Consider the following 16,082-nt stretch of genomic DNA (forward strand, 5'->3'; position numbering starts at 1 on the left):
GGTGGCCGCGAATCGTAGCCTTAAAGGCATCCCACACCAATGTTCCCTCTAATTCTTTTCCTCTGTGTGCGGCAGAGGAGGGTCTCTGTGCGCTGCTACCATGGTTATGTGCGGCAGGAACCAGACCACGCGCGCGTGCAGTGCCAATTGTCACTGTATCAGTATGGATGCCTTGAGACTCCTACAACTTGTAGTCCCCTGTCTGATGTAACATTTCCTATACATTGATTTACACACTATGATTCAGTGTCTTTGTAATGTGCATGCAATGTAAAGTGGAGTTAGGTAGATCGGGGTGGAGTGGGTCAGATTGGGTGCATTGGAGTGTAATAGATTGGGGTGGAGTGGGGTAGAGTAGTGTGGGGTAAGTGGTGTGGAGGGGAATGGAGCATCACGGCATGTTGTGGAGTGCCTTGGCATAGAGTAGCATGTTGTGCAGTGGAGTGGCGTAGAATGGAGTGGCGTGTCAGAGTGGAAGGGCATAGAGCGAAGTGGAGTGGTGTATGCATGGTGTGGTAGCGCACTACCATTACAGACAACACATTTTCAATTGAAATGAGCATTACATTTATACCAAAATGGGGTAAAACTCCACACAAACAATAATGTGTGCATAAGTCATCACCTAGTGTATTGGTGTGTTTGTATCATATTCAAATATTTGTTTCCACCACACTTTAGAATTAAATTTTTTTTTTTTGCTTCATTTGTACTGATATTAATCTCTTTTGAAAAATCTACAGTTCATTTTTTTTAATGTGCTAGGCATCATGTCAGCATACATGTGTTAATTTGAGTGTGGATTAATATTCTGCACAGTTAACAATGCTCAATTCAGATTGATATACATAGGCTTCCCCACACACAGAATTTCCCAATTAGTCCGTTACTGGAGTTGCTACCCAATTGTGAATTCCAGGGTGTAGAGAGGTAACAAAGTGTTCAGCAGCAACAGTTGTGGCTAATTCGGCTAATTTGTGGCTAATTCGTTCAGCCATAGTCTCAATATCTTTGCAGTTGAACCTGAATATAATTGATGTAATGGTACCTGCAAATGCTGTGATTGGTGGCTAACTCACAGGTGATTTGACTGACTTGAGAAAGACAAACGTGCATTTTTCACTGCTGTAATATATGTGCACATCTTCCTAAATGCCTAGTTTTGTTACTCTATTAGAACTATATATCAAACATTTGCCTATCAATGATCTGTTGATTTTATAACAGCTTAGACACATACATGCAAATCGAAGTTCAGGATACCCTGGCAGATTTTACAGTAATTCCAAAATTGGCAGTATGTCTTTGAAAGAATACATATCTTGTCATTTGATATGAGAAATGTAAAATCTAACCAAACCCTTCAGTATGCAGTAAATAATACCTATAAAACAAGTCTATAGCTGTTGTATTTCTGTAATCAACAGACAATATGTGTCTATTCACTTTGGGTTCAGGGTGATAATGAAACTCACCTAGAAGCTAAGACCAGAGGAATGCACTTCTTGAAATTTTCTAAAACTCAAGGGAAGAACCGCAGTATGATAAAATCAGTGGCAGCCGGTGCAGTCTGAAAGTAGTGAGGCACAAAAAATGAAACCAATAATTTACTAGAGTGTGCGATCTGACTATCATATAGAGGGTTTGGGAGGGTAAAGGAGGTACTACAACAAGTGGGGAAACCATAAATACAACTCTGGTCTCGTAATTCAGCAGGTGGCCATATTATGTAGCATTGAGGAAAGTGGTCATGTACTTTGAAATAAAGCTGCATACTTAATAAATAGCAGGTCACATCTGTGCTGTGTTCTCGAAGCTCCTGTTTGTTGGAGACATATAGCACACCATGCCTCTAGGTGCCTCTTGACTAATCATTCGTGTTCAGCTGGTCTGGGATTCATTTTGTAAATCTACATAATATTGGCAAGTGTGGACACTGAAAGGTGGCGAACAATGCAGAAGATAATTTGTTCAGGTCCATAAATGCATACTGAGGGTTCGTGCAGGGGTTGAGAGTGTGCCCCTAAATGGAAAGATACTCTCATGCACATACCCTAGTTAACATAGGATGGCATTCTTGGGATTCAGCCAGCAAGCAGTAAGAGGCGGTCATTTAAAAGAGTGTGAAAAAGTGTTCAGTTTCTATTCTACCAATAAAAATTGGATTTGATACAACGGTATCACAATTACCACCATCATCCACCCCCTAACATTCTCTCTGCTCATTACTCACTTCCCCAGTATGCATTTGCTGACAAAGTTCTAAAATGAGCAATCCATTTTCAATTGTCAGTTTTTTTTTTCAGAGTATTTAATGATTAGTTTAGGCTTTTTCAAGAGATAGCAAGTAGGTAATTTAGAATGTGCCACTACAGAGCGACCAGTCAAATTTCAATAAATTCAAACCTTTACCATAAAAAATATTTGACCCAATAGAGTTTATGTAAGGGGACTAAGTATGCATAGTCCACCCATTCACTCTCAAGACATACTGAGCAAGCAAGTCTCTTATGCACGCATGTTTTCATGTTTTAACCCTGTAAATTTCCAAAATTACTCAGCTTAAACACAAAGTAGTACCAGGATGGACGACGGCGTTCCTTAATATTTAGTCAAGAAATGCAGCGAAAGGAAACTCGGAAGAAGTGGAAAAAAATCCCCCCCAAAAAAATCGCATAGCTTCGACTTTACAATGTGTAGAATGCATCACTTATGCTGACCCTTAAGAAAAGCATAGAGCTAGTGTCTGTGTTGCACGTGGGTACACCATGCCATAAAATCTAAGGAAAGAGGTGTTTAATGTTTATCAATGGCATATTTTGGCAGGCAGGAGGACAGCATAAGGAGTGGAGAAATGTCAATCATAATTACACAGAAATGTTGAACATGTCACACATAGCAATCCGAAACCTTGGCAGCTATGGCTTCCTCTACCCAGACCAGCTGCCTATACCAATAGTCCTTCTCTCGTCCTTTGCACCCCCCTCTCCTTAATTCCTGCTGGTCGTTCGTTGCCCCAAGGCAGTAGCAACACGAGTAGAGCCCTTCATGAAGCTCCCTCGGTGCTACCCATCCCTCATACTCTGCTCTCCTCGCTGTATTGTTCTTTTAGTAATGCGAGGCTGCGGGACAGATTGAGTGCTTTTATTTAAGTATCCATGTTAATTGCAGCCCCTTCACGAACTGTGATTTAACATTGAGACTTTAAAAAAAGCACTCAATCTGTCCTGCAGCCTCGCGTTACTACCAAAACATAGCAAGTTTAAAAACACGGCATTTGTTTTTTAGACTAATCTGCCTTGTTTGCAGACTTGTTGTATGGTTCTCTTAGTAACGCGAGGCTGCGGGACAGATTGAGTGCTTTTATTTAAGTATCCATGTTAATTGCAGCCCCTTCACGGGCTGCGATTAACATGGATACTCAAACAAAAGCACTCAATCTGTCCCGCTGCCTCGCATTACTACGAAAACGATACAGCAAGTTGAGAAACAAGGCAGATTAGCCTAAAAAACACATGCCGTGTTTCTAAACTTGCTGTATTGTTTTGTTAGTAAAGCGAGGCTGCGGGGGGAGATTGTGTGCTTCTATTTAAGTATGCACGTTAATCGCAGCTCGTGAAGGGGCTGCAATTAACATGAATACTTAAATAAACGCACACAGTCTCCCCCGCAGCCTAGCTTTACAAAACGAACAATACAGCAAGCTAAGAAACAGTGCGTGCGCCTGAGGGGAATTCAAAGAAACATGCGGCATAAAAAAAAAGAAATACAAGTGGGTACGTTACCACACTTACCTCCGCTCCCGAGTTTCGCCGCCGTCCTCCACAATCACGAAATGCCCGTTTTTCGCGCCACGCGCCTTTTCAACGCGGCGGCGCGAATACTCTTGCGGGATGTGCGCTCTCCGTGAATGGGAATGCGCGCTCTGGGTTTGAGGAGTGCGCGCGCGTGGGCGCGCGCCTTGTTGGGAACAGTGTTTCACACCACAGAAAAAAGGGGTCTCAGGGATGGCATTGGTCACGAAATAAGAGGCAATAGCGGTCTGTATGCTCTCCACAGCAGTCGGGTCGCGTAAGACATTCAGCGGCAAGCGCCACCGCGGAAGGCGGGCAGAGCAAGCGGCGAATCCTGTAGGAGAAGCTCCACGTGGGCCTGGTCAGATAGCAATATATCAGACATAGATGCCCCCAACGTGTCCTTCATGATGTCGTGCGAAATAAAAAGATAATCTATACGCGAGTACGAATGATGAACATGGGAATAGTACGAGTAGTCCCGCACCTCCAGAGAGTAATATAGCCATACTTCTAGCAAGCCAAGGTCTGCTATCTGTTTCCGCAGTGCCGAGGATATGGCCCTCGTCCCGTTGGAGGATGCTTCACTACGGTCCATTGCATAGTCCCACACCAGGTTAAAGTCTCTCCCCCCCTCCCCAAAATTAGAGCGGAATCGCCACATGGCACATGTTCCTGTAGAAGTGTGCGGAGATAGGAGTCCTGCATCTGGTTCGGTGCGTAGACATTGCACAATGTGAGTGAGCATCTCCCAACTCTCACCCTCGCCCTGTTGAAGCGTCCATCTGGACTGCGAAAGACTTTGAGGTCCCCCTGCGTGATACCAGATCTGCATAGAATAGCCACTCCAGCCGTTTTAGTTGTTGCTGTGGCCCAGAATTCGAGGGGGTAACTTTGGTGCGCCATGCGGGGGGTATCGACCGGCAGTAGGTGGGTCTCTTGTCTGGATTATGTTGCCGTCTGTAACGCCACACCTGCTGCCGCTTATTGGGAGAGTTCAGCCCCATGACATTAAGGCTGCGTACCTTTAAGGGACCGGGAAGACCCATGGATATAACGGTTCCCAAGTGAGTCGATCATGCCACCTCATCAAGGGTATCCGGGAGATGTGAAGGAGATACTGGAGTATGCAGTCCATGGCAACAAGCGCGCATCGCAGCCTTGGGGTCGCCCGCCTGCCATACCTAGTGAGCAGGAAAGAGGGAGAGAGAAGGCGCAGACAAGTGGGAAAACTGAGAATATAATGATGTACAACCAACTCCGGCCAACCGGGCCACATTGTCCTGTTCCAGTTGTGGGCTGGCCTACACCGTAAGGTTCGGATAAGCCCAGAGATGTCACACTCTCAGGAACAGAGGGGGGTGTGTCGTCCGCTGCTCTCTAGGTCTTTCAGGCAGAGTGCTCTGGCATTAGCTACATTGCGGAAGAGGAGCTGGGGGATATTTGAGCCATGAATCAGGGCGGTGGAGAGTCCGGGCCCGACTCAGGTTTGTCCCCTTCCAAAGGACCGTATGTGCTCTATAATGTCCTGTTTGGCCTGCAAGCTCGATTGTTCAGTGAAGGGCGATGAGCGTCTGCGCCGGTGCACGGTTGACCAGGTCGGCTTGGTAGGCACCCGTGTAGAAGGCGAAGGGCGGGGTGGGGCTGGTAGGCCGCGAGGAAGAAAGTCGGAGCAGTTGAGCCACATCACTGTAGGATCTAATCACCCGGCGCTTGGACTCCCACGTAAAAATAAGAGCAAATTGGTGGCCCCACTTATAGGGGATGTTCATACTCCGCAATTTGTCCGTCACGGGTTTAAAGTCACAGCGGCGGCGCAGGGTAGTGGGCGCCAGGTCCTGGAAAATCTTGATTTGGTGCCTATCGTATGTAAGATCTGGCTTGGCTCGCGCTGACCGAAGTATAGCTTCTTTTTCAGTAAAAAAGTGGACCCTGGTTAAAATATCCAGAAGGAGGCCCGACCTGCCCGCGGGCCCGGAGACGCGATGAGCTCAATCCAAAGCCGGCGGGGAGGCGTCATCATCTCCCCACACCTTGTGTAGTAGCCGCGCCACATAGGTCATAATGTCTGTCCCTTCCGCTCCAAGAGAACCCCCCGAATGTGGAGGTTATTCCGGCGGCTTCTATTTTGCAGGTCCTCCTGCTTTAGTTGTAATTCTATGTGTTGGTCTTCCAGGATGGCTAAGCGCTGCCAAAGCTGCTCCTGGTCTTCTGTACGGGCATCAACCGTCTTCTCCAGCCCATCTACTCACTCACCCAACTCCGTGACTTCTCTCCGGAGTTCCCGAACACAGGAGTGCACTTCGGTCTGCAGGGAACCAATCTCGGTCTTCAATTCTGACATAAAGGAAGCCATCAAAGCCTGTGTCACCGGCGGTGAGTCCCCCCCTGCCTGCGGGCCCCATCAGCAGGTGCGGACGCGCCCACCTTGCCCCACATCGCCACAACCGAATTGTCCTTGGGTGTCGGCCCTGGAGCGTCTTTGCCTCTGTTAGTGTGTGTCATTCTTAGGCTGTAGGCAGTCAATCGGCTTCTAAACTGTGAGGGTATGAGGAGACCACTCGCAGCGCTTGAAAATCACGGGTCTCAATGGGAGCACCACTACCCACCACAGGGCCCCTCAGAGGCAACCGGCCCCACCGCGGGCCCAGGCGAACCAGGCAGCTCAGGGTACGAGATCCCAACACACAGGTTGTCTCGACAGGGCCACAGCTCCCATCCGCACGCATGTTCAGTGTCCCCCGGCTATCCTGCAGCACCTCCTCACCGATCACATCAGCCCCACTGTAGGGTGCGGTCAGGCCCCCCAGACGCAGTACAATGCCTCAGCCGCGTCTCACGAGAAGCACCCAGGGGGGGGGCCTACGGGCGCGCAAGGTCCACACCTCGTCACAGAATTGGTGCTATGTGTGTGGTGCGGCAGCTCCTCTTGTGGCCCACTAGCAAGACGGGAGGGGCCCAAGGTTTTACAAACCGCGCGGGCAAGGCCACAGTGTTCGAGTTAGCAACAGTTTTTAAACTGCCTGGCGTCGCACCGTAGAGATAGTCAGTAGGAGGTCAGGGGGAAAACTGGTAAGCAGCAGGGCTCCCTGAGAGCCGCCCGTCTCAACCTAGTCCGCCGCATGCCAGTTCCGCTCCAGGCCAGGCGCAAAAGGAGAGGGCCCCACAGGGCTATGAGGTGCAGGTTGCCAGAAGGGGGGTACACAGGAGCGCACCAGCAGAGAGGGACCCCACCTTCCACACCCCCTCTCGCTCCACGAAGTTGCGCTATCGATGACCAGCAGCAGATCACTCAGAAAAGGCACCCTCTCTGCATCAGCCCACCTCCAGCAGACTCCTGGGTCTACCTCCGGCCTGCGCCAGCTCCAGAGGGACCGGGAGGCTCAAGGCACTGGGCCCGGTGGTGTAAAGGACAGTAGCACTGCACCAGGCAATGCGAGTGCTCACCCCCGGGACCCTCACAAGGCCCGCAACATTACTTAAAGGCTGCACTCCCGACTGGGCCCCAGTTACTCACAGTCTCCACCGGCAAGATGCAGGCAAAATGGCGGCCGCCACCGGAGCCAGTCCCTGAAGGCCCGAAACACACCTGGGCTGGTACAATCGTCGCCGTCTCCCTCCAGCCAGGCTCAAGCGCCGCCGCCTCTCTCCAGTCTGCCCGGAGGCCCTGCCGGACCTGAGACAATAATCGGCCAGGCGCCAGGCTGGCAGACGCGCCCCCGGCCTAGCAGACAAAATGGCGGCTCAGGCTCCTCCACAGAGGCACCGACTGTGCACCCGCTCCGGGCCGGCTCACCCTCCAGACCTCCAAAGTCGCAGAGCAGCAGGAGGTCCCGGAGCGATCAGAGGCAGCTATTATTGCAGCCCACGGAACCCCCGCTCCGGACGCCGCAAAATGGCGGGCGCTCCGATCGCTGATCAGGTCACCAGAGCCTCACCGCTGGTATCGCCGCTCCCGCAGGGTCTTCTGCTTCGTCGAAGGTGCTCCCAGCCGTCTGCCGCCAGGACACCCCCAGAGTCGGTATTAATGGGCCCCCAGCTCCGCCGAAATAGCCTTAGTAATCAGCGGCCCGCCGGAGCACTCCGAGTGCGCGTCTAACCGCATAGCCAGCAAGACCACACCCCCCGTTTTTTTGGTTTTTAATACAATAATAAAGCAGTACTGCATAGTTAACATCTTATGTCTCTAAGACACTTACATCAGTTCTCATGGTGACAAACTTTACAGGTAGTTATTCGTTAGATATGCATGTATGACAGCACCGATAGAGGTGTACCAGAACCGTAGTCCGCATTCAGAAGCTAATCTTGTAGGGAGACCTGTAAACCTCTGTGTGCAGACCGTAACAGTGAGTTGCTAGAGTGGTACAGATGACTGTGGTAGACTGTGCTGTTACTCGTACTGAGGGGAGGGACTTGGAACTTGGAGCTGGGTTGGAGCACCTCTGCTTGCCTGTGCTTGTGTGGGGATATGTTGCCTGTTATGCCTATGCCCCGTGCTGTCGCCATATGCCCCCCGTAAGAGTGACAACGCCTATCGTAGCTGTGCGAGCAGTGTGTTTGGGCGCTTCAGGGATTTTAGTCGCATGCGCGGCATTGTACATACGCCCTCTGCCTGGCCCATGCGAGTGTGGAGTGTCTCCAAGCCTGAAAGTGTGGGGGGGTCAGGAGCCTTCCATCGCTTTGTAATTAGCCGTTTGGGAGCTATTATGCCTAAATCCAAAAATCTGGACGTGTCGTTGGTGTTGCGTGTTCTACGGAATCGGTACAACACATATACTGGCCATTCAAAGGTTATCTCTCCGTGCAGGCATGAAACGCGTCTGCCACCTCTCTCCAATAGGTGTCAAGACTGGTGCAGCTCCACAGCATGTGTATCAAGTCTGCATCTACAGCAGTACATCTTGGGCAAGCGGCGTCGGTACGACGAAAATATCTGTTGATTTTGGCCGGCATATAATATGCTCTTTGCGTGATGTAATATTGAATTTGCCTGAACCTCGGCGTTTCTGGGTATCTGAACTGGGCTGGCCAGTACCTGCCCCCAATCTTTGTCTGGAAATTGTCTGCCCAGGTCTTGTTCCCATTTATGCCTAAGGGGGTCTAACCGGATCGCCGCGTGTTGGCGATGCGAATCAGCGTATCAGTCGTCTACCTTGTCCCATTACATGTAAGTAGTGCATGGTTAGGTGTGTGGGGAGCTCGGTCGCTATGTCTCCCCAAAGTGTCGTAAGCGCTACCAACAGAGTTCGATGCTTGAGGAACTGCCCCGCAGGGAGCCTGTTCTCTTCTATCATGGTCGCAAATGGAAGCAGGGCGCCCTCATGGTAGAGGTCCCCCCATTGACCGAATCCCCGCTGTGAACCAATCATTGCAATTCTGCGGCGTTAAACGTACCATGTCTTTTAGGAGTGCCCTTTAGGGGAAGGACAGGGGCGTACGGCGTTATGCTTTGAGTTATGTAGAGGCTCCTTTTGTAACACCTGTGTACTACGTTCACCCATAGTGACTCCGGAGGCCATATACGTGCACCTGGATGAAAAAGCTGGAGCATCTGAGACTGCGTGAGCGGTGGAAGCGTAGTCGCAGTGTCTTCACATTGGCGACCTGCCATCCATCTGGCTTCCCATTGTAGCTGCGCTGCCAGGGAGTAGTGTTCTAGACATGGTGCGGCCAGACCCCCTCGGTCAGGGGGCAGATATAATTTTTTAATTGCCAGTCTGCTGGAGCCCCAGATGAAGTCCCTAACCAGTTTTTCCAGCGTGATTAAAAAAGAGACCGGTGCGTGAACGGATAAATTAGTAAAATAGTACAGAAATCTCGGTGAGGTGCCCATTTTCACAAATACCACCCTGCCTGTCACCGCTAGAGGAAGGGTGCTCCAGAACTGCATCTGGGTTTTGATGGCCGTGAGCATCCTACCTAGGTTGCCGTCCAAAAGGTCTCTTGGTTGGGGATATATTCTGATTCCAAAGTATCGGAACGTATCTGTAATCCATTGCACCGTCACCCCGTTAAGTACGAGGCCCGGGTCAGGGACACCTGCGTTAAAGGCGTAAAGCTTGGACTTGCCAATGTTTACCTTTAGCCCGGAGATAGCCGCGAACTCCCGCAAAATTTGGGCCAGATTGTCTGGTACATCCGTGATGTCTTGGAGGTAGATTAGCAGATCATCTGCATATAGCGATACCTTGTGGATGCCGTCTCCTAACTGTATACCCCCCGGCATTTGCGAACGTATTGACTCTGCTAGTGGTTCCATCGCAAGTGCGAAGAAAAGGGGGGACAGCGGGCAGCCTTGCCTCGTCCCTCTCCGAACTGGGATCGCATCCGAGATGTAGGGGCCTGTCTTCACCCTTACCACTGGGTTTGTGTAGAGCAGGCGGACTAATTGTAAGAAAGCGGGGCCTAGCTTGTATCTCTCAAGAGCGCCAAAATGTGTTGCATTCCAGTGAGTCGAAGGCTTTCTGGAGATCAAGCATGAGGCAGCCTGCCCTCGGACATGTGCTTGTGGAGTATGCAGAAGAAACGGCACAGGTTAAGAGAGGTATTGCGGGCTGGCACAAATCCATTTTGATACGCGTGCACCAGCGCCAGCCTTTCAGCCAACACCTTCGCCAACAGCTTATAATCGGTGTTGAGTAGGGCGAGGGGCCTATAGGAGCTCGTGTCAGTTGGGTCCCCGTCAGGTTTGGGCAGCGAAATCCGGTACACATCGCAGAGTGATGGGGGAAACCGGCCCGCGTCTTCGGCGGCAGTGTAGAGAGCGTGCATTCTTGGGCCTATTGTTACTCGGTATGCCTTATAGTATTCCGGCGGGAGCCCATCCGGTCCTGGAGTCTCCTGCGTAGCCAGTGACGACATCGTCTCCTCAATCTCCTCAAGTGATAATGCATCGTTCAGCATATCGCTGAGTGTCGTCTCTATCTCCGGCAGCTGAATGCGGTCTAAAAACTCACTCAAGGCGCGTGGCTCATAGCCGCAGCGGGAGTGGTACAATTGGCGGTAGTGTCGTGTTAGGGCCTTGGGGATGTCCCGTTGCATGTAGATCAGTGTACCCTCGCTAGTTTGTAGCGCTAAAATGGGTTTGCGGGTGTGTTCTTGGCAAATTAGCCAGGCTAGAAGACGACCCGCCCTGTCGGCGGTGGTGTGTGTGTTTGGGCTGTACAGGCCGCGTAATTGTGGCAGCAGAGGCGTTCTAGTAGCTTCGCATGTTGTGTGCGCAGTGATTTGAAGCGATGTTTATCCCTCCCCACCCCCCTCATACTGTAGCAGCTGTTTTTCTAATGTGTTTAGTTCGGATGAGAGTTGCCTACGTATGTTCCAGGCCACACCCATGCAATGCCCTCTCATCGTGACTTTGAAGACCTCCCCTTCCACTAACGCATCCTCTGCTGTGTTTTCGTTTAGCTCAAAATATGCAAGTAGGGCCGTGCCCAGCGAGGAGCGGAAGGCTGGGTCTTCCAGTGCGGCAGTTTGAAGCTTCCATGTGGGGGCTGTGGGGCTCCCGCTGTCCCAATGCAGTTGCTGTATTTGCGGGTTGTGATCAGAATGTGTCCGGCCTAAATAGTCTGCGCCTTGTACCAGGGGGAGGAGTGCTGGGGATCTCACTATTCTATCCAGCCTTACATGCAGGTCTTGTACTGCCGAGTAGTATGAGTAGACCCGAGTGTGGTGGTCGATAGCGCGCCATATGTCTATAAGTGCCCAGTGAGCTAGCCTAGTGTGAGTGCCTGCGCATTGGACGTTGCTATGGTTTTGGACAGGGGCGGAAATGATCTATCTAGGTCTATGTTGAGCACAAAATTGAAATCACCCCCCAGGAGCCAAGGCATTCTACTCCACCCCTCTAGTATCTGCGTGAGGTTGTCTAAGGACGCCGACTGGCCAACATTCGTGGCATAGATGGAGCCAAGGAGTACCGGTTGGCCATTAAGCCTGCCACTGACTAATGTGTATCTGCCTTAAGGATTGATTAGTACCCGGTCACTCGTAAATGGAATCCCTGCCCATACCCAGATGAGGACACAACGCACGTGAGCCGAGTAGCTTGTACCGTATACTTGGCCTCTCCATTTACGGCGTAAACGTCCAACTCTACCTGGGACATGTGTGTCTCTTGTAGCATAGCTATACCGGCTGATCTGCGCTGCAAATAGGAATAGATGGAGTATCTATGCGACAGCGTGTGTATGCCGCGCACGTTCCATGACACTATGTTGACTTGCACCATGATTCTTTCTGTGGTTGCTCAGGTGGGCAGCAGGGGGGGCAGGCGCCACAATGGCTGACTTGTGTGAATGTGCTTCAACTCATTGTCGTTACTAACAGTGCATAGCTATTAACTGAACAATACATAACTGTCCGGGGCGAATTCCAACTGGGTTTTCGTCCAAACTGAATTGCCTAATGTTAGGGTGTAACTATTTCTCTAGGGTTGTGCACCTTAGTGGTATGTACTTGGCATGGATTGTGTCAGCCCTCGATGTTATGCAATGGTCTGGGTGCTCTCCCAGCCCCTCCGGCTGGGGGAGCCTGCACGCTGCACATACCCTATTCTGCACCCCTGGGCAAACATTAATTGTGGTAGCGTGCGAGGGAACACCAATCCTCGTGACGAGCTAGGGCCGGTAAATACCCAGGGGGAAAAGAGTTGCATTTTGTGTCACGTCGTATGTGTCGAATAGGCAGATACTTGCGTGCGTTTATACTTGGCTCAGTGGTAGTGTCCACTTCAAGTCAAATGATGACGTCCACCGTCTGCGGTGTGACGTTGGGCAATGGATATTCTTCTGGATCACCTAGCATGGAGGACGCTGAGGAACTGGTCCCGGAGGATCTGATCGGACTCTGTTGACTTTCAGCATTCTGCGGTGCCGTCCCCAGTGCAGCATGGAGCGCCTCCTGTCTCTCTGCTCTTCTCTGCTCTATGTTGGGGGCTGTGGTGGTCACAGTGGTGTTAGGCCGGGATCCGCCACGCCCACCGCGAGTCCGTCGCCATCTGTTGGGTCTCCGCAGGCTTGTCTCTTCGGAGGGTCTGGGTCCTGTCCATTTTCCTGTCTCTTCCAGCCAGTCCCAGACTTCACAGGGTGAATCAAAGAGGTGCGCCATTCTGTTTGCAACTACCGGCAGCTGCTCAGGGAATAGCAAGGAGCAGTTTAGTTTGAGTTCTCTCAGCTGCTGCTTCACCGTTGCGTATGCGCCCCTGCGTCGTTGGACCTGTGCGGTGTAATCTGGGTAAAACATGATCTGACTGTTTCCTAGTTCCACATTTGGCATCTTGCGGGTTTCGCGTAATATCAAGTCTCTGTCCCTGTAGTTGAGGACCTTGAACAGGAAAGGGCACGGACGGACTCCCGGCGATGGCTTCTGCGCAGGTACTCTATGTGCTGTTTCGACCACAAACTGGGGGGACAGGGTGTCGGCGGGGAGCAAGTGTTCTAATCCAGTTCTCAGTGAAGTCCTTTGGCCTGTGCCCTTGCTCTCCTTCCGGTAGGCCCACTAAGCGGATGTTGTTTCGACGTGAGCGTCCCTCTGCATCTTCCACCCTGTCCTCCAGTTCATACACTCGATCGATTAGATCCTGCAGGGCTGCAGTATGGCTTTGTGTGACAGGCTTCAGTTCTGTGAGCACTTGTTCTTGCTGACACACCGCATCCCCCAACTAGTGATGGTCCGCTCGCAGAACAGTGAAGTCTGAGGTGACTTTATCAATTTTGGACTCCAGCGACGAGCGAGTCTGATCGAGATATGGTCCAATCTTCTCAGCCGCTGCTGGTACCGAATAGAGTTTGGCGGTAAGTGCTGTGTGGGACGTCTCCAGGGGTGTGACTCCTTCCGTAGACATCGCTCCCGGAGTACCTGTGCGCGCACTGAGTTGTTGGTTGTTGTTGCTTAGGTGGCCCATGACCAATTGTTGCGCTGTCGGCTTTCGGTTGGCGACGTGTGAGCAGGGGCAGCCGTCTGTGTTGCAGTTCCTCCAACTTATCTGGCCTTACTCGCGAGGTGACCCCTAGCTGGACCGGCGTCGCTCTTGGTATTTTCTACCGCCCTTACCTCCCCTTCATTGCGCCCTCAAGCTCCCAGGTGATGCAGTGTTCTGTGCGGTAGGCCTGAGTAAATCTCAACCTCGGTGTCTGTGAGGCCTGGTACCGTCGCCTGCGGTAACCCCGATCTTGTTCCCAAATCAGGGGGTCGGTCTTGTTTCTTGCTTGCCACTATGACCTGCGCCCAATCCGTCGCACTCCCTCAGAGGTAGGACAGTTCTGTGCTTCACTTCCCAGGTGTGTTTCCCCTGCTGGGCGTTATCTTATTTGCTGACGAGCTTCGCTTGTGAATCAAAGTGCAGGCAGATTCATCCAACGGAAGTATGGTTGTGGGTCACTGTTGTCTTGCAGCGTAATGAGGTGCACTGTGCCGCCGAGGCACTGGGATGGTGGGCCCACCCACCACTTCACCACAACTCCTCCGCCCGCACGAGATGGAGTGCGCGCCTGGCCTGGGCCCGATCTGACCCCCGGGCCTGTCGCAGATCTGGTGTGGGCCGCTACCGTTCCTCCCAGTGTGCGGCAGTGGTGTAGCTCCACTGAGGGAGGGTTAGCAGGATCAGAGGAGGCGTGCTGTGCCCTGGTGTCGCCTGTTCCAATGTCTGCACACATACATCCTGGGCCCGGTCCGACCCCAGGGCCTCGCACAGTGTCAGACCGCCCTTGTGGTGTAGACTGTCTCCGTGGCAGCCCCACCCGGGTGAGCGCTCGTCTTTACGCTCCACTGGGGCAGCAGCATCCTGCTGGGTTCTGTTGCCACCCAGTCGCCAGTCTCCCAGTCACCCCACCAGGCCGCACGCGTCTCAATCAGGGCCAGGCAGGACTGAACAGGACCCCACAGCTCTTCTAGTTGTGTTCATGGATTTGACCCGATCCGACCCCCCATTCCCTGCGGCGCCCCGACACCACAGCCCAGGTCGGCCGCACCCAGCAGCGAGCAGAGGCGGGAGGTAAAGGGGGGGGGGGAGCTGCACCAGTATTCCACCGATTCAGTCCCCATGCCTACAGTCTTGTTGAGGTCTCCGCAGGGCGCCGAGCCGGGGGGGGGGGGGGTTAGGTCTTTGCACAATTCTACTCACGCCCACCTCTGCTGCCGTGTCTTCTGCGTCTGAGCCCGCCAACCCTCGATCCATACGCGGGACAGGCCTCCTCTCTCTATGGCCCCGCTCCACCACCACCTCGGCCCAGTCCAAGAGCTGCGCTGGGGGAAGCCAGGAGGGGTCTGGATCCAGCCGCTGACCCCTGTGGCGCGTTGCACCTCCCCGGCAGGCGGTCCCGTCAGTGAGCGGGTCTAGCACGCTGCGTACAGATGGTGTGACGGGCAAGCCTAGCAGATTCTGCTGGGATTACTGGGCCCTCCGGCTGCGCACCTGCAACCTGGGTCTGGGCCCTCCGGCTGCGCCTCACACAGTGCCAGATCGCCCCGGCGGTGTAGATTGTCTCCGTGACAGCCCCACTCGGGTGAGCGTCTGTTTGTATGCTCCGCTGGAGCGGCAGTGTCCAGCTGGGTCCTGTTACCACTCAGGGTAGGCTGCGGCGGGTTCCACTGTTTTTACTGGGCCCTCCGGCCGCGCACCAGTCCCCTGGTTGCACAACGTTGGAGGGCCGATGCCCCTTCCCGGCGACGGCAGCACCAATGCGGGTGTCCCAGGGCTCCCCGATGCCCCCCAGGCCTCCCTCTTGCCTTTTCGGAGCGGGTGGCGCGAACTGGCGCCCGCCTTGTGCGCTCGCCGCAAATGGTGGCTGGCCCCGGGGGAATCAGTCAGGGGGCTCCCACTTCACATATCAGCTTCAGCTTCCCACCAGCGTGTCTTCCATCGGCGCAGGCATGCAGCTATATCTCCCCCGCACCCGGATGGCTGGGGATGTCGATGTTAAACAGGATAAGTGACGGCTGTGATGCGGAGCTCTAACTGCTCGTGTCTGCCATGTTCGGCTAGTTAGCCACGCCCCGCCCTCCTGTTCTCTGCTGTTATTTTCAAAACATTTCGCTGCCAGGACTGCTTCTTGTTACTCAGTTCAGATCTTGGGGGTCAGTTGTGAGACTTGTTTTTCTGTGTTTCTGACATAATAATCTCCCTCTTTTTTAGAAATAGCATTCTTCAGTTTCAGCTCTGTGGAAATCTATAAATTAATTGGATGTCTGAATGTTGCTATTCAATTCCTTGTACAATTGTCTGGCAGTGGCTGGTACGTTTTCTCTAACCTTTTTGTACATAACTGCATAAAGCTATTGATTCCC

At 52.5% G+C, this 16,082-nt stretch overlaps 1 protein-coding gene across 4 annotated transcripts in view; it reads left to right on the forward strand.

Moving 5' to 3' along the window:
- Positions 1–16,082, forward strand: part of IDE (insulin degrading enzyme) — a 1,118,175-nt gene that overhangs the window by 566,115 nt on the left and 535,978 nt on the right. The window lies entirely within an intron of this gene.

The sequence above is a fragment of the Triturus cristatus genome, chromosome 1_2, assembly GCF_964204655.1.
Source record: "Triturus cristatus chromosome 1_2, aTriCri1.1, whole genome shotgun sequence".
Classification (NCBI taxonomy): Eukaryota; Metazoa; Chordata; class Amphibia; order Caudata; family Salamandridae; genus Triturus; species Triturus cristatus.